This window comes from Cebus imitator, unplaced genomic scaffold (assembly GCF_001604975.1).
Source record: "Cebus imitator isolate Cc_AM_T3 unplaced genomic scaffold, Cebus_imitator-1.0 Scaffold373, whole genome shotgun sequence".
NCBI classification, from domain to species: Eukaryota; Metazoa; Chordata; class Mammalia; order Primates; family Cebidae; genus Cebus; species Cebus imitator.
In genome coordinates this window covers 1,283,974-1,303,902 of record NW_016107688.1, presented here as the reverse complement: position 1 = coordinate 1,303,902, position 19,929 = coordinate 1,283,974, and the positions used below count along the sequence as shown (strand labels likewise).

Here is a 19,929-nt window from a genome sequence, read left to right as displayed (position 1 = left end):
TGAGGCAGGAGAATCTCTTGAACCCCAGGAGGTGGAGGTTGCAGTCAGCCAAGATAGCATCATTGCACTCCAGCCTGGGCAACAAGAGCGAACCTCCATCTCAAAGAAAAAACAAAACAAAACAAAAAACCTGTATTTTGAAATAATTTTAAATTTACAGAAGTATTGCAAAGAAAGTTCCTGTGTATTTTTCACTCAGCTTTTCCTAGTTTTCACATCTCACACAACATCGTAATCATACCAAAATATGGGCTTTGAAAAAATTATAATTTACATGGATACAATACTTTCAATATTGATACAATATGATTAACTATACACTACTTAGGGTTCCTCAGTTTTCCCACGAATATTTTTTTCTTCTCTTCTAGATTATCATATTACATTTCAATGTCATATCTCCTTAATCTCCTCCAATTTGTCAGCTTCCTGGTCTTTTCTCGTAGTTAGACTGGCATGAGTGGGGCAGGAGAGGGCTCTTCCCCTACCCACTAGGAATGTCGGGTGACGGTTTGGCAATTATCACATTGCCTCTCTAAAAATGAAAATTGGCAGCTGGTTCCAGGAAGAGGCCATTTCCTGATGGTCGGCACCTATTGCACTAAAATGTTAATTGAATGCAGACACCAGGGAGAAGCAACTTCCCAGGCATATTCATTAAAAGACAAAATGGTGGAATATGATGTCTTGGGGCACTCCACTGGAAAAGGGAAAAAAGCTTCAGATGGGCGTGCATACAGGCTGGGCAAGGTGTCTCATGCCTGTAATTCCAGCACATTGGGAGGCCGAGGCAGGTGGATCACTTGAGGTCAGGAGTTCAAGTCCAACCTGGTCAACATGGCAAAACCTCATCTCTACTAAAAATACAAAAATTAGCCAGTGTGGTGATGCATGTGTGATATTGTGCTGGCCTAGAGCCAGAACCAGAGCAAAACTATTTTATAAAATGCAAAACTGTTTTTAGATAAGTTGAAATGGCTGCCCCATTCTCCTTACAATAACTACTGTCCTTGGCCTCTGTAAATAGAACTGTTAGTTTGTTCTTCAAAACTATGTAAAGCTGTTTACCTTTTCTTATCAGTAACTGCCAGAATTGCTAGCCTTTGCTTACCGGCAATTGCCAGACTAAGCAGCCCAAGCTAGTTCCATCCTGGCTCCTGTGGCTTCTAATAAGTAACTAAGGTCTGTGATTTCCACCTTAACCAGATAATGTGTAAACAAATGTTTATCTTGACTTCTGTAAACCACTTAAGTAACAAACGGAATGACAAAAGTCCCCATCCCTTGGAATGTCCGGAGACCCCCACCCTCATCTCTGCCCAGGAGGTAATTTACAGAATCCACTAGCCCTCGGAATGTCTGAAGCCTTTTCATCCCCATCCCTGCCCCTCACCCCCACTCCCAAGGTGGTTTTTCGGGTATAAAAAATCGTGGCACCCTCCTGTTGCCGCCACAGGTTGGAGAGACGTGAGTCCTCTGTGGTTGCCGGCATAATAAATGACCCTGCAATCTGGCATACTTTTGTCTTGTGATAACTTTCTACACTCGGTCAAATACAACACATGCCTGTAATCCCAGCTTCTCAGGAGGCTGAGGTAGAAGAATCACCCTGGGAGGCAGAGGTTGCAGTGAGCCAAGATCATGCCACTGCCCTCCAGCCTGGGTGACAGAGTGAGACCCTGTCTCAAAAAAAAAGATGAGCATGCATACAGCTTCCTAAACACACTGCGCATGCTCACTTCCCAAGGGTTAGGAAGGCACTACGCATGCAGGTGGCCTAAGGAAGAATCACAGGAAAGGGGTGAGCCTATAAAGTCCTAGGATCAAGGTTAAACATCACACTCGACCTAGGTGCCCAGTTAGGATTCTTCAAGTGTACCTTCATTTCTTTCCTGTTCCAAAACATTTTTCTTTCTTTCTTTCTTTAAACTGGAGTGCAGTGGCCCGATTTCCCCTCACTGCAACCTTTGCCTCCTGGGCTCAGCTGATTCTTCTGTCTCAGCCTCTTGATTAGCTGGGACTACAGGTAAGTGCCACTATGCCCCACTAATTTTTTTTTTTTTTTTCAAAAAGAGACGTTGTTTTGCCATATTTGCTAAACTGTAATCTCAGCTGATCCATCCACCACCCACCACCCACCTCCGTGTCCCAGAGTGCTGAGATTACAGGCATGAGCCACACCCCCCAGCTCTGCTCTAAGCCTTTTCAAATAAAATTTCACTCCTGTTCTGAAGCTTGCCTTAGTCTCTCTCTTTTTTTTTTTCTTGAGATGGAGTTCGCTCTTGTTACCCAGGCTGGAGTGCAATGGCGTGATCCCGGCTCACCGCAACCTCTGCCTCCTGGGTTCAAGCAATTCTTCTGGCTCAGCCTCCTGAGTAGCTGGGACTACAGGCACGCGCCACCATGCCCAACTAATTTTTGTATTTTTAGTAGAGACGGGGTTTCACTATGTTGACCACGATGGTCTCTATTTCTTGACCTCATGATCCACCCACCTCGGCCTCCCAAAGTGCTGGGATTATAGGCGTGAGCCACCGCGCCCAGCCACTTGACTCAGTCTCTTTTTCTGCCTTACGTCCCTTGATTGAATTCTTCCTTCTGAGGAAACAAGAATTGAGGTTGCTGCAGACCTGTGTGGATTCACCACTGGCAACTAGGATACCTTCCACCAGTAACAGAAATGCTTTTAACTTTTCCCCATTCACTATGATATTGGCCGTGGGTTTGTCATAGATGGCTTTTATTACTTTGATATTCCTTCTTTAGTTTCTTAATACACTTGCTTTCACTTTACTCTGTCAGCCTGCTTTTGAACTATTTCTGGCATGAAGCCAAGAACCCACTAATCCTCCCAGGCTGAGCCTCAATTTGTGAGTTCACCTTGCCACAGGAGGACAGTACCACAAGGAGACATGCCTTTCTCATCACATCATATATCAGACACGACATCAGTATGTATATATTGGTGATGTTCCTCTGATCATTTGGTTAAGATGATGTCTGCCAGATTTTTCCATGGCAAAGTTAGTATTTTTTCCTTAAGATGAGTCATTAAATCCAGCCCACACTTAAAAGGAAGAGAATTAAAACTCCGCCCCTTTGGTGAGAGAGTACTTAAATACATTATTTAAAATTCATATTTAAGATTCATATGTAAGTAAGGCTTGCCCCTTCTCCCCCATTTATTTATTCTTTCTTTTCTTTTCTTTTTCTTTTTTTTTTTTTGAGACGGAGTTTCACTCATGCTACCCAGGCTGGAGTGCAATGGCACGATCTCGGCTCACCGCAACCTCCGCCTCCTGGGTTCAGGCAATTCTCCTGCCTCAGCCTCCTGAGTAGCTGGGATTACAGGCACGCGCCACCATGCCCAGCTAATGTTTTGTATTTTTAGTAGAGACGGGGTTTCACCATGTTGACCAGGATGGTCTTGATCTCTTGGCCTTGTGATCCACCCGCCTCGGCCTCCCAAAGTGCTGGGATTATAGGCTTGAGCCACCGCGCCCGGCCTTCTTTTCTTTTCTTTTCTTTTTTTTTTTTTTTTGAGACAGAGTCTCACTCTGTCACCCAGGCTGGAGTGCAGTGAAGTGATCTCTGCTCATTGCAACCTCCATCTCCCAGGTTCAAGCAATTCTCCTGCCTCAACCTCCTGAGTAACTGGGAGTACATGCACCTGCCATCATGCCCAGCTAATTTTTGTATTTTTAGTAGAGATAGGTTTTCACCATGTTGGCCAGGGTGGAACTCCTGGCCTCAAGGGATCCATCCGCCTTGGCCTCCCAAAGTGCTGGGATTACAAACATCAGCCACCACCCCCAGCCTCCCCGATTTATTTATACTACTATGGACTATGAACCCAAAATGTGTGAGACAGGTCTTACTCTACTTAAAAAGTTTATTGGCCAGGAGTGGTGGCTCATGCCTGTAATCTCAGCACTTTGGGAGGCCGAGGCGGGAGGATCACCTGAGGTCAGGAGTTCAAGACCAGCCTGGCCAACATGGTGAAACCCTGTCTTTAAGAAAAAAAAAAGTTTATTTTGTCAAGGTTAAGGACACATCCATGACACAGCCTCAAGAGATCCTGATGACATGTGCCCAAAGTGGTTAGGGCACAGCTTGGTTTTATACATTTTAGAGGGACATGAGACATTGATCAATATATGTAAGATGCACATTGGTTCAGTCTAGAAAGGTGGGACAACTGGAAGTGGGGAGGGGGCTTCCAGATCATAGTGATGAGGAAGTACCCTCTCCCCCCGAGCATCTAAGGCCATTTCCCCTTTAGCCTTCTATATTGCATCTCAAAAGGAGAAGTTAAAAGTCAGCCAGAGGAGGGACCAGTTGGAGCTGCTGTTCAGGCCTAAAGGATTAAACCCTCTTCTGCTAACCACAATCCTATCTATAGATCATGGACAAGGTATGGAGAAATTTTCCCAGGAAGGCATTGTTCTTGCTCAACTGCTCAGACCCCCACCAAGTCACGTACCCAGCAGTCTCGACCCTCTCACATGTGCACCTCTCAGACTGTAAGCCTTTAAAAGGGCCAAGGTTTTCTTTGTCGGAGAGCTCAGTTGTTGAGGCATCTATGCCGTGACAGCTCCGGGTTGAATAAAATTACCACTTCCTTCTCTCTTCGGTGTTCGAGAGGTTTGTTTGCGGCTCTCTTGCTTCATTATTTGGTTCCCTGAGCAGGAAGCAAGTTTCGGTTAGCGGACAGCCGGCACAGCAGCCCACGTGGTTTTGCCTTGCCCTGCGGCGCATCCCCGCGGGGGACTCCAGCCCACTTGGGTGACGCAAGTCCTGAGCACTCTCCCAGGTAGGCATGGCGCCAGTGGAATGCGTCGCCAGAGCAAAGCAGGGTAGGCCCCCCCAGCGGATCCACCCAGTGGCTGAACACGGAGAAGGAACTGGTGGCTGCAGTGTCCAGATGACAGAAACAGCAGGACTGGTCCTGGGAAACTTGCCCACTTTCCTTAGGTGGAAGCGTGGTCTGATCAACCACATGTGCCGGATTTGGCACTTTTGAACTCCCCCCCCCCCCTCTCTCTCTCTCTCTCTGTAACTAAACTTGAAAATCCTGCTTTTGGTTTTGGGTAGTGGGAGGTGTATAATTGTGTGAGTGATTGGAGGGGTCCATTTGGACTCACCAGCCCTGAAATGTGGGAGTGGCAAGTCCGTTAAAGGAAACTGTAAGCTCTGAGTGAATTGTGAGGCCAGCTGGGATTAGGGGTGACCCGCATAGGGCTAGAAGGAGGTGCACTTGCAATCTAGGCATTGTAGGGGGAACAACGAAAGCTCCAACACCGAGCTGCATCTGAAACACTCCTGAGAGGGAGACTGTCCTACTGGCCTGAAGAGAAAGTGAAAGAGAGTGTATGGCACTGTGCAGGGCAGGAGAAACTGAGGGTGGAGTAAGACTCTGTTTACTGCCTGTGAGTGCTGTTTTCTGTGCAAAAAAAAAACATGGGTCACACTCATAGAAAGACTACCCCTCTGGGGACCATGCTGAAAAATTTCAAGAAGGGATTTAGCAGAGATTACGGAGTGACTATGACACCAGGAAAGCCGAGGACCTTATGTGAGGTAGACTGGCCAGCATTTGGGGTGGATTGGCCCTCAGAGGGAAGCTTAGACAGGTCTCTTGTCTCCAAAGTATGGCTTAAGGTTACACGCAAGCCAGGACACCTTGATCAATTTCCATATATAGATTCATGGCTGCAGCTAGTTCTAAACCCACTACAGTGGCTAAGAGGACAGACAGCAACTGTACTGATGGCAAAGGGCAGACAGCCAGGGAAAAACCCTGATCCACCCACCTAGGGACACAGACTCCTAAGGTCCTGACAGATCCAATGGCAGAAAAGCCTTTGCCAATGATACCTCCTCCTTATCAGGAGGAAGAAGGCCTTGCCCTTGGGCCTGAAACCTCAGCACCTCTGGTAGAATTGCACACCCCTAAATCACCCATGGTAGAAAAGAAAGAATTCAGAGGGACTCCTCCCATACCCACCCACCTCCTGGGAGGAACTCCCCCCCTAGCAGCCTGTCTGTGACCCAAGGCAGGGGTGCAGATGCCTTTAAGAGAGCAGAGGTATATGGGAGTGGATGAGGATGGCCACACTGTGAAAAGATGTTTTCACGTACCTGCCGTTCACCTCAGCTGACCTTATCAACTGGAAAAATAGCACCCTGACTTATACCAAGATGCCACAAGCTCTCATTGACCTACTGCAAACTATTGTCCAGACTCGTAACCCCACTTGGGCTGACTGCCACCAGCTGCCTATGTATCTTTTTAACACTGAGGAAGGGTGGAGAGTACTCCAAGCTGCTTCCAAATGGTTGGAGGAGTATGTTACAGCAGATTACCAGAACCCCAAGAGTATGTCAGGGCCCAGCTGCTGGGGACTGACCCCCAGTGGGATCCAAATACCCCAGAGGGCATGCAAAGGTTAATCCGGTACAGAGAGGCCTTCCTGGAAGGATTGAAAAAGAGAGCACAGAAAGCTACAAACATCAATAAAGTCTTTGAGGTTATTCAAGGGAAAGAGGAAAGCCCAGCACAGTTCTATGAAAGGCTATGAGAAGCTTATCGTATGTATACTCCTTTCAATCCTGAGTCCCGAAAACCAACACATGGTGAATATGGCATTAGTGAGTGTGCAGAAGACATTGGGAGAAAGCTACAGAAGTAGGCAGGAAATTTTGTGAACAGAGATGCAGTAAGCTGTAAAGAAAGTCATAGAGAAAACAAGTGTCAAGCTCAACAAAGCACCGACTTGATAGCTGCCACTATTAGAAGAGCACCCCCAAAACGGCGTGGAAAGGGGCGCTCCTGGAAGGCTACTCAGTATAATCGCCAGCGCCTGCAGCATAACCAGTGTGTTTACTGTAAGGAAGTGGGACACTGGAAGGACAAGTGCCCCCAGTTGAGAGGAAAACAGGGAGATCTTAAGCCTGAGGCTTCAGATGAAAGTGAAGGAGCTCTGTTCAACCTAGTGGAAGGGCCACTGGACTGAAGGGGACCGGGCTCAATTGCCCCCAAAGAGCCCATGGTCAGGATGACAGTGGAGGGCAAGGACATTGATTTATTGACGTTGACACCGGGGTGGAGCACTTGGTCCAGCAAGACAATAGACATAATTGGGGCAACTGGAATTTTGGAAAAGCAGGCTTTTTGCCTATCACGGACCTGTTTGGTGGGAGGCCGTGAGATTATACATGAGTTCTTGTACATGCCGGACTGTCCCCTATCCCTCTTGTGGAGAGACTTGCCAAGCAAACTCAGAGTTACTATCACCTTCACTGATAAGGGCTCCCGGCAGCTAAAACTGCCTCAGGCAGGGATTATCATGGCTCCTGCTGTCCCTCGGGAGGAGGAGTGGAGACTCTTCCTGACTGAACCAGGATGAGAATTAACCCCTACTCCAGCCAAGAGATGGCCACGGGTCTGGGCAGAGGACAACCCCCCAGGGCTGCAGTAAACCAAGCCCTGGTGGTTATCGAAGTAAAGCCAGGGGCATTACCCGTCAGACAGAGACAGTGCCCAGTCCCAAGGGAAGCTCTCGAAGCCATCCAAGTCTGTCTCAGACGCCTGAAGGCTTATGGAATTATAGTTCCTTCCCAGTCTCCATGGAACACCCCCTCCTGCCTGTTCCTAAACCAGGAACAAAAGACTAGAGGCCAATGTGGAACTTGCATTTGGTTAATCAGGCTACAGTGACTTTGCACCCATCTGTACCCAACCCGTACATGCTGTTGGGATTATTGCCAGTGGAGGATAGTTGGTTCACCTACTTGGACTTAAAGGATGCTTTCCTTAGTATTAGACTGGCTTCGTAGAGTCTGAAACTATTTGTTTTTCAATGAAAAATCCAGAAACAGGTGTAACCACCCAGCACACCTGGACCTGGCTACCCCAGGGGTTCAAGAACTCACCATTTTTGGGGAGGCACTAGCCAGTGACCTCCAGAAGTATCCTGCTAAGGACTTAGGCTGTATGTTGCTCCACTATGCTGATAACCTTTTATCGGGACACCCCACAGCAGTCGGGTGCAGAAAAGGAACAGATGCCTTACCTGGGCACCTGGAGGATTGTGGGTATAAAGAGTCTAAAAGAAAAGCCCAGATTTGCTGACAGCAAGTGTGATTATCTAGGGTTCACCATCCGGCAGGGAGAGCACAGCCTAGGAGCAGAGAGGAAACAAATCATTTGCAATCTGCCAGAACCCGAGACTGCGACTGCGAGGCAGTTGAGGGAGTTCCTGGGAGCTGAGGGTTTCTGTAGATTGTGGATTCCAAACTCTGCAGTACTGGCAAAACCCCTTTATGAAGTTAGGAAGGGGAACACAAGGAACCCTTTGAATGGGGATCCCAGGAGGGGCAGGCCTTTCAGGAACTGAAAGTGAAACTTGTCAGCCCCAGCTTTGGGGTTACCTGATTTAACAAAGCCCTTCACATTGTATGTGTCAGAAAGAGAAAAAATGGTAGTTGGAGTTCTAACAGAAACAGCAGGACCTTGGCCCAGGCCTGCAGCTATTTTATTTAGGAATACAATGGGAGGCAGGTTTGCCCTACAGCTTGACTTTTCCCTTTGGCTTAGTGAATCTGGGGTCCAAAGATATATTTTCCTTTCACAGGACTTGGAGATATTTGTTTTATCTTTGTTTTATTCCTTGGGTGATGATCCAGTGCAGTCATTACTTATTTTGTTGCTCAAATTATTCTTGTTTTAACCTTTTGAAGATTAGGTTGGTTCTTGTGTCCTTTTAACATGTCCCTAGCCACAATTTTTTTTTTTTTTTTGGTAGCACTTCACTTTCACCTTTGAGAATAACTTTCTTATTCACTGTCAGTTTGCTACAGGAAAATTTACAATGACAAAAAACAGTGGGTGTGGTGCTGTGGCTCATGCCTGTAATCCTAGCACTTTGGGAGGCCGAGGCAGGCAGATCTCTTCAGCTCAGGAATTTGAGACCAACCTGGGTTATGTGGTGAAATCCTATCTCCACAAAAAATGCAAAAATTAGCTGGGCATGGTGGCATGCACCTATAGTCCCAGCTGCCCGAGAGGCTAAGGTGGAACCATCACTTGAGCCCAGGAAGTTGAAGCTAAAGTGAGCTATGTTTGTGCCACTATACTCCAGCCTGGGCAACAAAGTGAGACCTTGTCTCAAAGAAAAGAAAAAAAAAAAAAAGAGGGCAGCAGGAATTATTTCCCGGAATAAGAGCATCAGCAACACAAGGGAGTTAATTGGAAATGCAGATTATCTAGGGTCCCATTCCATAGTTAGTAAATCAGAAATTTTGGTTGGGTCACAACAATTCGTTTTAACAAGCTCTGCTCATAATTCTGATGCACACTAAAGTTTTAGAAGCACTACTCTAAAATTTCCTCAAAGTTGCACCTTAAAAATCTATCCAGGCCGGGCACGGTGGCTCACGCCTGTAATCCCAGCACTTTGGGAGGCCAAGGCGGGCGGATCATGAGGTCAAGAGATCGAGATCATCCTGGCTAACATGGTGAAACCCTGTCTCTACTAAAAATACAAAAAGTAGCTGAGCGTAGTGGCGTGCGCCTGTAGTCCCACCTACTCCGGAGGCTGAGGCAGGAGAATTGCTTGAACCCGGGAGGCGGAGGTTGCTGTGAGCCAAAATTGCGCCACTGCACTCCAGCCTGGCACTTGGTGACAGAGCAGGACTCTGTCTCAAAAAAAAAAAAAAAAAAAAAAAAAAAAAAATCTATGCAAAGAACGACTTAATTCTGTTATTACCCCTGGTGAAAATATTTCTAAAGAACAGTTGGTTATTTGCATTAAAAATAATGCAGACAAAGAGATATGGAGAGATATTTTACCAAAGAGAATATGCAGATGGCATGTAAAAAGCATCAGTATATCCAACATCTTTAGCTATTAGAGAAAAGCAAATTAAAACCATGGTAAGATATCATTAACCACCTTTTAGAATGGTTAAAATAAAAAAAGAGTAAGAGCACCAAATGCTCGTGAAGTAGTAGAGAAACTATGTCACTTACGTGTCACTGATGGGATTGTAAACTGAGGCAGTCACTATGGACAGCTAACAATCTAATATAAAACTATATATACAACCATATGAACAAATTGTTGCACTTTGGGGCACTTATGAAGCAGTCATTGCAAAATTATAACTGAGACAGCGAAAGAGATCTGAACTAAACAAATCTATTTTGCTTCTAACCTCTCAGTTATGCTTGTTCATCCCTGGGCATAGGTTAAACTAACTTGGTGAGAAACTTACTTTATAGCTTAAAACAAAGATGACGATAAAAGCCCTTTCCCAAAACAAACCTCCTTCTTGTCTGGGGATTAGACTGCCTTTGCAGGACTAACAGATTAGTCACAAAATTAGAAATTATGGTTTCAGAGTCATGCAGCTGGAGGATAGCATCATTATTGTAAAACTTAAGATCAATGTTTGAGATATTTTGCAGCCCCTGCACTTCATGAATCAACTGGCATTGCCCAAGGTGTTTGAACCAGAAAGACTCCATCTTGAACAGGGACTGGGTAAAATAAGGCTGAGACCTACTGGGCTGCATTCCCAGGAGGTCAGGCAGTCTAAGCCACAGGATGAGATAGGAGGTCAGCACAAAGGACAGGTCATAAAGGCCTTGTTGATAAGAGGATGAGACAAAGAAACTGGTCAAAACCCACCAAAGCCAAGACGGTGACAAAAGTGACTGCTGATCATTCTCACTGCTCTTTTTATACTAATTATGATGCATTTGCATGCTAAAACACACTGCTACTGGTGCCATGACCGTTTACAAATGTCATGGCAGTGCCAGGAAGTTGCCCTATATAGTCAAAAAAGAGGAGGAACACTCAGTTTTGGATATTGCCCACCCTTTTCCTGGAGAACTCCTGAGTAATCCACCCCTGTTTAGCATAAAATCAAGAAATAGCAGCCCTTGGGGCTGCTCTGCCTACGGAGTAGCCATTCCTTATTCTTTTATTTTCTTCATAAACTTGCTTTCACTTTATGGATTAGCCTCAAATGGTTTCATGGGCAAGATCAAAGAACCCTTCGTTGGTGTCTGGATCAGGATCCCCTTCCAGTAACAGCACCACCCAGACTTTTGGCCAAAGGAACCCCAAAGAAACCTGGGGTTGGACACACCTCCTTATGCCCCCTCTTTAAACCCCCTCCTTAGACGTTCTCCTTATACTCCCTCCCTCCCTAACCACCATTAGGTTTTTGAAAAGACTCATTCCATCCTGCTATCAACCAGCTGCCTGATGCTGACCTTCCGTTTTGAAGTTTCAACAAAATAACCAACCAGCATTCTTTACTGATAGAGACCACTGACCTTGGTGTCGTTCTGGCCAGTCTACAGAGGATGCACAGTGAGGGTTTTTGTTTTCACTATTTTTATTAAGACAGGATCTCACCCTCTCACTCAGGCTGGAGTGCACTAAATGATAGTAGCTCACTGCAGCCTCCACCTCCCTGGTTCAGGCAATCCTTCCACCTCAGCCTCCCAAGTAGCTGGCATCACAGGCACGCCCCACTACACCCAGCTAGTTTTTTTTTTTTTTTTGTAGAGAGGATTTTGCCATGTTGCCAAGGCTGGTCTTGATCTCTTGGGCTCAAGCTATCCACCTGCCTCAGCCTCCCAAAGTGCTGGGATTACAGGCATGAGTCACTGTGCCCAACTCATTGAGACTGTGTCCTCTGCTTTACCTTTTGATGTCGGAGGGCCAAAAACTCTCCCCTCAGATTGTTATGGCCATGGTGTTTTTTAACAGGGGGCCCAGGAGAGGTGTGAAACTCAACTGCACGTGTGCATGTTTCTCCTTTCATAAATATTTATGACTCCTCTTGTCACTTATTGAATATGTATATTTTGCTACTTCATTTAGCATAAATTCATGTCTTATTCTTTCTATCCTCAAGCATCTGTTTTCAGCTTCTGACCAGAGGTAACATTTCCCAGCCGTAAGAATGACCATCCGACAAGCTGAGACTCTTTTTTCCAAATTTATGAACATCATTGTTCAGTTGACATTTATAATAATACAAAACTGGAATCAACCCAGACATCATACAGTGGATGAATGGTTAAACAAACTGTGCACATTGACACTTGGAATAAAAAAAGGAAAGGACTTTGATGTGTCCATTAACTGATACATTTCCAAGGAATTATGCTGAATGAAAAAAGCTAGTCTCAATGGTTCATATACCATACGAATCTGTTGGGGCTCAGAAAGTGACACCCCAAAGACTGGCACTTTGACATGCTAGGAAGCCTTGCAAGCTGCCTTAAAGTCAAGTTTCCTGACTTTTGTCAGGAAGACTTGTCAAGCAACCTTGTCTTTCCCTCTCTCCCAAATGCAGAGAAAGACCCTCTTTGGAGTTTTCTTCTCTAACAAAACTTCTTTCCAAAAGAAATTTCACTGTCTTAGATCCCCTCTCTAGATACCTCAGAAAATGATCAGAAAAGATTAACCACTGCAAAAGAGATGAGAGTAGGAGTAATCACCATGCCCAAACAGACTTTTCATCTGTTGTTCCAAGGGCCGGTCCCAGAGATTACCTGGGGGACTTCATCCACATAGTAAGACAACATTTATTTCTGTGCGACTCCATTCCTCACTTTCCCATAATGTCTGCCTAATGCCTCCCAGGTTCATTCATTCTCCCTAATGATTTACTATCCCTCAAAAGAACTGTCTACATTCCCAATCTCCTTCCTACTCCATGAAAAAGGGAAAACATGTTTCTGTGTCTCCTTGGATGATTTGGGTAATTATTCTCCTGATTCCCTCATAGTATGGTCATTAAAATTGTGTGTGTTTTCTTCTATTCTTTTCTTTCTTTCTTTCTTTCTTTTTTTTCTTTTCTTTTTTATTTATTTATTTTTTTAAGACAGGGTTTTACCATGTTGGTCAGGCTGGTCTTGAACTCCCGACCTCAGGTGATCCACCCGCCTTGGCCTCCAAAGTGCTTGGATTACAGACGTGAGCCACCACACCCGGCCCATGTTTTCTTTTATTAATCTACTTTTTTGCCAGTTGATTTTCAGTGAAACCTCAGAGAGTGAAGGGTAAAATTCCCCTAGAGTTTCATTTATATTAACATTCTCAAAATGACAAAATTATATACAGAACAGATTAGTGGTTATCAATGTTTAAGGAATAATTGGGGGCAGTAGAGAAGTAGATAGAGTTAGCTATAAAAGAACAACTCAAATGACCCTTGTTGTCAGGGTCATTTTGTGCAAAGTATCAAGAAAAACAGGATGTGTTTAGTGTGAAGAACATTATAAAATAGATATGAGGATGTAGTTTTTTTTAACTTTTATTTTAAGTTGAGGGCTACAAGTACAGGTATGTTACATAGATAAATTTGTGTAATGGGGGTTTGTTGTACAGATTGTGTCATCACCCAGGTGATGAAAGGTACTAAGGTATTAAGCTTAGTACCCATTAGTTACTTTTAGTTAGTTAAATGTATTAAGCCTAGTATCCATTAGTAATTTTTCCTGATCCTCTCTTTCCTTCCACCCTCCATCCTCCCAAAGGCCCCAGTATATGTGCTCTTCTTTATGTGTCCATGTGTTCGCATCATTTAGCTCCCAGAAGATGTAGTTTTTGTTAAAGGCAAAGTACTTTTGGCCAGGTGTGGTAGCTCTCACCTGTAATCCCAGCACTTTGGGAGGCTGAGGCAGGCAGATCATGAGATCAGGAGTTCAAGAGGAGCCTGGCCAACATGGTGAAAACCTGTCTTTACTAAAAATAGAAAAATTAGTCGGGCATGGTGGTGGGCACCCGCAATCTCAGCTACTTGGGAGGCTGAGGTGGGAGAATAGCTTGAACCTGGAGGCAGAGGTTGCAGTGAGCTGAGATCATGCCACTGCACTCCAGCCTGGACAACAGAGCAAGACTCTGCCTCAGAAAAAAAANAAAAAAAAAAAAAAAAAAAAAAAAAAAAAAAAAAAGAAGAAAAGAAAAAGAAAGGCAATGTACTTTTGTCTAGTTTAGAGGCTAGACACATTTCACATTTTTAAAACTATATAAAAATCTAAATGAATATAAAAAGTTGGGAAAAGATAATAATTTTTAAAAATTTGTAAAATGTTATAAACGGTGCTTGCTTCACAGCACATATACTAAAATTGGAACGATACAGAGAAGATTAGCATGGCCCCTGCACAAGGATGACATGCAAATTCGTGAAGCGTTCCATTAAAAAAAAAAAAGTTATAAACGTTTTATGAAAAACTTATGTGGTCAAAGCTGATTGAGATTGGACAGATTTATTTATAAGTTTTTATTAAATTTAACTTTCACATTAATATTTGCTAATGCAAAGGTATAATTTGTTTTTCTTGTCTGAACAAGATTTTGGCAGAGTATTAATAAGGGATATAAAAGGTTGTGTTCACCTTTTGAGTAAACTGAAAAAAAGGGAGAAGAAAGAGAGTCAACAATAGATTCAGCTGGCGTTATGCTGCCTGTATTGGGTCTTTTTGCTGGGAAACTGAGTCTCCTCTGTCAGAGTAAAGGTGTTTGTTTTTTGAAATTTTTAAATTGTCACTTTGGCTAAACGAGTGACTTATTTTGTTGTCACCTGTGATCCCATTTTGGCATCAAGCGTTTTACACTTAATCTTAGCCAAAAGGCCAATAAACAATGACATCAAGTATTTTAAACTTTTGATATTTGAAATACTTCCAAAAAATCAAATTTCAGATTCTAAAATCAAGTCTTTTCACCTGACTAACTTGAATAGAACAATAGGAACTCCTGGAAGTCCAAAAGAGACATATTGGGCTTGGTTTGGTATATTAAAATTATACAGAAAGCACTGTCAAATAAGAAATGCTGTTTAACTTTCTTTAAGTTATATTTGTATAAATGTGTTAGTTTCATATACTCCAATATTGTGTGTATATATATATATATATATATATATTTCTAAATTCTGATATGTCTTGGTATATGTTATCAGTCATAATTATGATTTTATTTTAACCTGTATGCCACAGAAATAATCAAATTTCTTTGTCAGTTGCATCTTTAATGATAGCTATCCTAAGTCTTGTTGTCCGCAGAGAATTTCGTTGTCCGCAGAGAATTTCGTTGTTGTTGTTGTCGTTGTTTCTGAGGCAGAGTTTCGCTCTTGGTGCTCAGGCTGGAGTGCAATGGCAGGACCTTGGCTCTCTGCAACCTCCGCCTCCTGGGTTCAAGTGACTCTCCTGCCTCAGTCTCCTGAGCAGATGAAATTACAAGCATATGCCACTGTGCTCAGCTAATTTTGTGTTTTTAGTAGAGACGGTGTTTCACCGTGTTGGTCAGGCTGGTCTTGAACTCCTGATTTCAGGTAATACACTTGCCTTGGCCTCTCAAAATGCTGGGATTGGATTACAGGCATCAGCTACTGTGCCCAGCCACATTGTTTTAATTTGATTATCTTAAAAAGCCATTTACTATTGGTTAAAGTCTAAAATTTGCGTTTTCAAAGAAATTTATGGAAAGGACACTGACAAGTACTCTTGAAAATAGGTTTCTGATAACTTTGGTGATCATACCATTGGACAAGGGTAAAAACTTCCAGATCTCTAATTAAAAGCTGATGTATTCACAGATTGTTAACCCAACATCAAACAAAACAAGAATTCATTATATCGGACTAAACTGATAAAAGACTGATATAATGGTTTGTCACTTTTTTTTTTCCTGAAACCCTGATGATTCCTTTTTTAATTATTATTATTATTTTTTTTGAGATGGAGTCTCTCACTCTGTCACCCAGGCTGGAGTGCAGTGGTACAATCTCAGCTCATTGCAACCTCTGCCTCCTGGGTTCAAGTGATTCTTCTGCCCTAGCCTCCTGAGTAGCTGGGACTACAGGCATGCACCACCACACCCAGCTAATATTTTTAATTTTATTAGAGGTGGGGTTTTGCTATGCTGACCAGGTTGGTCTCGAACTCCTGACTTCAGATGGTCTTCTTCCCTCAGCCTCTCAAAGTGCTGGGATTACAGGCATGAGCCACCACGCCTTGCCCTTTAATTTTTTTTTTTTTTAGGAGACAAAAACCACCTCTGATTTTGTCTACTGTCCTAATTTTCCTTTCCTTTTTCCGTTTAACTTTAAAATATTTTCCTTAGAAATTGTGTCTAATTATGTTTTCCAGGTTGGACTAAAACTTCTAGGTCAAGAGATCCTCCCACCTCAGCCTCTAGAGTAGCTGAGACCATGGACAAGTGCCACCACACCAGGCCTTCTTTTTCCTTTTTGTTTTCCAGATTCAATAAATCATTTTATATTTTTCTTTTGAGTCATTTATAGCTTACATTAATTGGGTAAAATATACTTTCGTGATGAAAATTGAAACATTTGTCTTTCTCTCTACCTGATTTCTCCAGAATTTAAAAACTATTCATGAGGATTATTTTATGCCACCATAGCTATTTACATAAATTCAATAAGACTATGTTTTCTTTTGTAGCAGGACATTGGAGACACTGGTTATTTTACCAAAGCTTTGACTGGAATGCCATATTTTCAGATACGAATAGACTGCTTGAGGAATTGATGTTGTCTTTACAGTGCTAATAAAAAACCCCTAGTATTTTGTCGGGGTGAAGCGGTCATTGGGCTAGGATCCGTCGCTGTTTCAATGTCCCTGTCGGCCTTCCCAGCAGCGGCCTAGTGGAAAAGTAAAAAATGTTTAAATATACTCGGTAACAGAAGATAACAATGAGCCCACGAAATACCATTGGAAGATGATGGGACGGTGCTGCTGTCCACAGTTACAGCCCAGGGGCTTGTGGGCTTTGCTACAGGAATCCAGTGTCTCAATCTATGAGAGGTGTCCGGCTGGTAGAAGGAATTCTGCATGCCCCCGATGCTGGCTGGGGAAATCTGGTATATGTTTTCAACTATCCCAAAGACAACAAAAGCAAAATGGATGCGACAGATGCTTCATCAGCAGTGAAAGTGAAAAGAGCAGTCCAGGAAACATTGGATTTAATAGTATTGGGTCTCCCATAGAAAACAACTGAACAGGATCTGAAAGAATATTTTAGTACTTTTGGAGAAGTTCTTATGGTGCAGGTTAAGAAAGATATTAAGACTGGTCATTCAAAGGGGTTTGGCTTTGTTCATTTCACAGCATATGAAATACAGGTGAAAGTAATGTCACAACGACATATGATAGATGGACGACAATGTGACTGTAAACTTCCTAATTCTAAGCAAAGCCAAGATGAGCCTTTGAGAAGAAGAAAACTGTTTGTGAGGTATTGTGCTGAGGACATGACGGCCGATGAGATGTGGCAGTGCAGGGAAGTGGTGGATGTCTTCATCCCCAAGCCTTTCAGGGCCTTTGCCTTTGTTACATTCACAGATGATCAGGTTGCACAATCTCTCTGTGGGGAGGACTTGATCATTAAAGGAATCAGCATTCATATATCCAATACCAAAACTAAGCACAACGGCAAGAGACAACAGCAATAGCAGAAAGAAGTGGAAGATTTGGTGGTAATCCAGGTGGCTTTGGGAATCAGGGTGGATTTGGCAATATTAGAGGGAGTGGAGCTGGTTTGGGAAACAAGGTAGTAATATGGGTGGTGGGATGAACTTTGGTGCATTCAGCATTAATTCAGCCATGATAGCTACAGTCCAGGCAGTGCCACAGAGCAGTTGGGGTGTCATGGGCATGTTAGCCAGCCAGCAGAACCAGTCAGGCCCACTGGGTAATAAACAAAGCCAAGGCAACATGCAGAGGGAGCCAAACCAGGCCTTTGGTTCTGCAAATAACTCTTACAGTGGTTCTAATTCTGGTGCAGCAATTGGTTGGGGGTCAGCATCAAATGCTCGGCCGGGCAGTGGTTTTAATGGAGGCTTCAGCTCGAGCATGGATTCTAAGTCTTCTGGTTGGGGATTGTAGACAGTGGGGTTGTGGTTGCTTGGTATAGAATGGTGAGAATTCTAATTTTTCTAAACTCATGGTAAGTATATTGTAAAATACGTATGTACTAAGAATTTTCAAAATTGGTTTTAAATGTGTAGTATATTCAGCAGAATTTTTGACATTTTTCTTTAGAAAAAGGAAGAGCCAAAGGAATTTAATAAGTTTTGTTACATAAAGTGTTGAAATACTGAGTGGTTGAAAGTGAGCTGCTTTTTGCCTGATTGGTAAACCAACACGCTACAATGGATATCTAAAGGTTTCTCCTGTAATTTTTTTTTTTTTTTTTTGAGACTGAGTTTCGCTCTTGCCCAGGCTGGAGTGCAACGGCGCGATCTTGGCTCACCGCAACCTCTGCCTCCTGGGTTCAGGCAATTCTCCTGCCTCAACCTCCTGAGTAGCTGGGATTACAGGCACGCACCACCATGCCCAGCTAATTTTTTTTGTATTTTTAGTAGAGACGGGGTTTCACCATGTTGACCAGGATGGTCTCGATCTCTTGACCTCGTGATCCACCCGCCTCGGCCTCCCAAAGTGCTGGGATTACAGGCGTGAGCCACCGTGCCCAGCCCCTCTCCTGTAATATTTTATCCCTGGACTTGTCAAGTGAATTCTTTGCGTGTTCAAAATGGAAACCATTGATTAGAACTACATTCTTTACTCCTTGTTTTAATTTGGACACCACCACATGTAGTTTTTTCCTTAAGAAAGTCTCCTTTTGGGAGATTATGGTGTCACAATATTTGGTTCTTTTGTTTTTTAACACTTGTCTCCTATCGTATACATCAGCCCCTTTATCAGCTGCTGTGAATGCTGTATGGTGTGTATTCTCTTCCGTTACTGATAGGTTTAAGTGTGGTAATGTGAACTGAAGCTGATGGGTTGATAACATGGGCTGAGCTTGTGGTGTGCATTGCAGGAGGACTTGGAAGCGGAGTTCACCAGTGAGCTCAGGTGTCTCAAAGAAGTGTGGAAGTTCTAATGTCTGTTAGCTACCCATAAGAATGCTATTTGCTGCAGTTCTGTGTCCTGTGCTCGGATGCTTATTATAAGAATTGTGAATGTTGGAAATTCTTAAATGAAACTGATTTAAATAAAAAGCCCCTTGGAAAGACTGGCCTGCTACATTCTCTATCCTCTTCTTTCACAAGATTCCTGACCTATGGTAAGTGAAGAATGTTACTTTCTAACAGGCCTAGGAAACTCAAGACATTTTGGAACTTCAGGAAGAGAAGAAGTTCACCTGCATTACAGGCACAGTCTGAGGGTGAATTCTTGGCTTGGCTTCCTAGCCTTGAGAGGTTTTAAAAAATCAAATCTGATCTGGGTGCCACCACCAAAAAAAAAGAAAAAGAAAAAAAATCAAATCTGAATGGGGCATGTGGTTTACACCTATAATCCCAGCAACTTGGGATGCTGAGGCGGTAGGATTGCTTAAGGCCAGAAGTTCGAGACCACCCTGGTCAACACAGCAAGACCCCATCTGTACTGAAAAATAAATAAGCGAGTTGTGGTGGCTCATGCCTGTAATCCCAGCATTTTGGGAAGCTGACGCAGGTAGATCGCTTAAGGCCAGAAGTTCAAGAGGAGCCTGACCAACATGGTGAAACCTGTCTCTACTAAAAATACAAAAGTTAGCTGGGCCTGGTGGTGCATGCCTGTAATCCCAGCTACTCGGGAGGCCGAGGCAGGAAAATCCCTTGAACTTGGAAGGCAGAGGTTGCAGTGAACCAAGATTGCACCACTGCACTCCAGCCTGGGTGCAGTGGCACAATCTCAGCTCCAGCCTGGGTGACAGAGTGAAATTATGTCTCAAAAAATAAAAATACAAATAAATAAATAAATAAATAGAAAAATTTCGGATCTGAAAATCTTTCTTTAAAAGTTCCAGCAGCCAGGTGTGGTGACTCATGCCTGTAATCCCAGCACTTTGGGAGGCTGAGGCGGGCGGATCACTTGAGGTC

The 19,929-nt window shown here is 43.6% G+C and overlaps 1 non-coding gene and 1 pseudogene across 1 annotated transcript; both read left to right on the top strand.

The window, feature by feature from the left end:
- The first annotated feature begins 1,355 nt into the window (after positions 1–1,355).
- On the top strand, positions 1,356–17,944 carry LOC108288418 (annotated as a pseudogene).
- On the top strand, positions 14,133–14,238 carry LOC119468070. The gene has a single exon (XR_005196692.1). It is a non-coding gene; the product is annotated as a U6 spliceosomal RNA (small nuclear RNA).
- Positions 17,945–19,929: the final 1,985 nt, after the last annotated feature.